A 3,521-nucleotide genomic window follows, 5' to 3' on the forward strand; every position below is an offset into this window, starting at 1 on the left:
ATTTTTCTACTTACACTTAAGAAACTTAGTTGACTCAAGTTCATCTGATCTTAAGTGTAGGCTAAATATATCACAACTCCAAGTGGATTAGGCTATTACCAATAAATTGGGGCTGAACCACTATAAAATTATTAGTGTCGTATTTTCTATTCAAGGCTTATTGTCATTTTGACGTCTACTCGTCGTTGGCCAAAATCGTGGTCAACAATATATATATATGAATCTTTAATGCAATAGTAGGACCTATATATATATTCCAAAGCTGTGATTATTTCCTGGGTAATCTATGTGATTTTATATCCACACATTTTCTTTGACTGATGTGTAGTGCAACCAACTTATCTTGTTGATTGATAAAGTACCATGGTTGATTGGTGGAGAAGGTGTGCAGACAGAATTGAGTTTACCAAATGTAGAAAAAACAATTCGCTCAATTTCAGGTACTCTTGTTGCTCTCTCTTTATGATTTGGTTATTTTTTCTAAAATACTAAGTCCATTGAACTGTACTGTCATTTCCTCAATTGTGATGTTGTGATCTTCATTCACTGTTAAAATGTTTGAAAGATAATTGGATGACATTGGCTCAGATCCATACATGTTTGAAGTAAATTACATTTTGAAAAATAAAAATTGCTGAAGATTCTAATTAATGAGATGGACACTGCTGCACTTGCATTCTATTGTACATGTTTCATTAGAGTAATTTTTTTTTACTCTATATAGTTTTGTAAGTTCCTTTTTACAATTTTCCAATGATTGTGATCCTAATTGTTATTGTGCAGAGCTTAGAGAAGATGAAGCTAAAGATCGCTTGCAAGATGCTATTCAAGAAAAGTTTGCTGTTTTTGGGGATGTATGTGCTTTTGATGATAAAATGCATTAGTTAAAATATTTCTGATTGTCATATATCACTCGATTGTGGAATTCTTTTTCTCCTTTCTCTGTAACATTTGAAAAGGAGTAAAGGAAAAGTGAGTCTTGCTATATAAATAAATATATTTTTATGAGGTTAGCATCGATTATGACAACAATAATTACTCAGTATATCTTATTTCATTAGTAGGATATGAAAGGAGAAAAAGAGATTAAAACATGTTAAATATTTTATTGATATATATATATGGAAGACTTCTCAATGGTTATTACCCATAAATGAGTACTAAAAATTATGATGATTTGATAACATAGTGACTTGGTATAGCAAGTCACCAACAGGTAAATATTTTTTTTCAACATTAATTTCGAATTTAGTTATTTTTCTTTTGCCATAATTAATGTTGTGTCCAACCAATGAGAGACACTAGTATATTTAAAAATTGACATGTATTTGAAAAATAAAAAGTTTAGAATATTATATTTTCATAATAAATACACTTTTTTCATCAGGTAAACCTTCCAAATAGAGAATTCAGTAGTAAAAAATAATTCATTTCTTGTTTCATTTATTTTACTGATGTAAATTGGTACATTTATTTTATTTTACATAGTTAGGTGCTGCCATTTAATATTTCATTTATTTTATTGATGTAAATTTGATTTTACTCAGTATATTTATTGAACACCGAAATAGAGAATCCAGTAGTAACAAAATAATTTTAACAACAAAAATGCAGAGGAAGAGAGTATATGAATGTGATTTTTAAATAAATGTACTTGTTAATATTTTTTTTGGGTTGAATAGTGTTGTTTTAGGGGAGGTTACCCTCTATGAGGATTTCTTGGTTTAATTTAATTTTCTTGTCTAATTGCAGAAAGATCATCAAGCGATTGATATTCTTCTGGCTGAGATTGATATATATGAACTTTTTTCTTTCAAACATTGCAAAGGGAGGAGAGTTAAGCTGGCTCTTTGTGAAGGTAATCCTTTTCTTTCTTTCTTTCTTATTTAATTGCATGCTTCATAAATTTGAGGTAAATATTTTAATTTTTACATGATCTCCATCGAGGACAAAGGTCATTATTTTTTGTTTGTAAGTCGAGTACAGTTTTAATGCAACTTTATATGTTTCCTTGTAAAGTTATGTCAAAATTTAGTTTTTAGTGGCTTTTCATCATCTGTAACATTATTATGTATTCATGATTTTCTCTCAAATAATTTGGGTTTGTTGAATTGGATGTTCTACGCTGAATCATATTTGACTAATTTTCTCTTTTTAGTATATAATCTCTAATGGGCTAATTTTCTTCCATTAAATGGTACAATAGGTTTGAGCTATTTTCTTGCAATACACATGGCTGACATAAAACATAAATAAGGATTTCAATAAACTTTTAGTTTGATATACTTTTCTTTGAATTTGTAAAACTTTATGCAATCTATTACTTGGTTAGAAAGATTCTAGATGTGAGGCATTTGATGCACTTCATATCAGGATAATAGATTTCTCTTCACTTGTAACTTATTTTCTTTTATTTTAGTTGTCATTTTTTTAATCAAATGATGAGCTATTGGCAGAGATAATTTTTTATTGTTACCACACTCTGCTTTAAACCTATTATTTATTGTTAATGGCTTCATGCCAAGTATGATTACATCTATGGAACCATGGAGAATTTGTTAGATGCTTTAGTTCTAATGGTTATTTTGCATTACTTTTGCTTTGAAATAACAACTGTTCCAGAATAAATTGTTGTATATTATATCATTGTGTGTGCATTTTTTAAATAAAGAGCTACAACTTTTAGTGTTTCAGGAACTAAAGAGAAAGAGCACAGCAGCTGCCGCACTCAAGTCACTTCAACATAAAATTGAGAGATATAAACCTATTATTTATTGTTAATGGCTTCATGCCAAGTATGATTACATCTATGGAACCATGGAGAATTTGTTAGATGCTTTAGTTCTAATGGTTATTTTGCATTACTTTTGCTTTGAAATAACAACTGTTCCAAAATAAATTGTTGTATATTATATCATTGTGTGTGCATTTTTTAAATAAAGAGCTACAACTTTTAGTGTTTCAGGAACTAAAGAGAAAGAGCACAGCAGCTGCCGCACTCAAGTCACTTCAACATAAAATTGAGAGATACAAGATAGAGTTGAACAACTCGTATAAGAATACTCGAGTATACTTATAACTTGTTCATGTTGCACATAACTGATTACTTATAAATTGAGATTATATTTGTATCGGATGAAATATATTTTGATTAAGTTTGCTAGGTAATTTTTGTCTTTGTAATATGTAAATTTGGTTTATTTTTTGATTATTGACTGTTGTTGGTGTAATAAATTTATAAAATTTTAGAATAAAAAAGTTTATAAGTTTATTTATTTTATTAGAAAGTGTTAGAACTAATCAAATATAAATTTAATGTTACCAATGTTAAATTAATTTAATTTTTTATGTGCATTCTTTTACTACATAAATTTAATGTTACCAATGTTAAATTAATTTGATTTTTGATGTGCATTATTTTACTACACCACATTGCGAGTTCTAAAAACTTATTTAAAGGCACTCAACGAGATTTTTTAGGACTCACAAAATTACTTAAAGGCACTCAACCCGATTTTTTA

At 28.2% G+C, this 3,521-nt stretch overlaps 1 long non-coding RNA gene across 1 annotated transcript; it reads left to right on the top strand.

The window, feature by feature from the left end:
• The first annotated feature begins 306 nt into the window (after positions 1-306).
• Positions 307-3,232, top strand: LOC133829040 (uncharacterized). Its single transcript, XR_009891475.1, has 4 exons — positions 307-440; positions 784-854; positions 1,753-1,858; positions 2,687-3,232. It is a non-coding gene; the product is annotated as an uncharacterized LOC133829040 (long non-coding RNA).
• The last annotated feature ends 289 nt before the right edge of the window (positions 3,233-3,521 follow it).

This window comes from Humulus lupulus, chromosome 4, assembly GCF_963169125.1.
Source record: "Humulus lupulus chromosome 4, drHumLupu1.1, whole genome shotgun sequence".
Taxonomy (NCBI): Eukaryota; Viridiplantae; Streptophyta; class Magnoliopsida; order Rosales; family Cannabaceae; genus Humulus; species Humulus lupulus.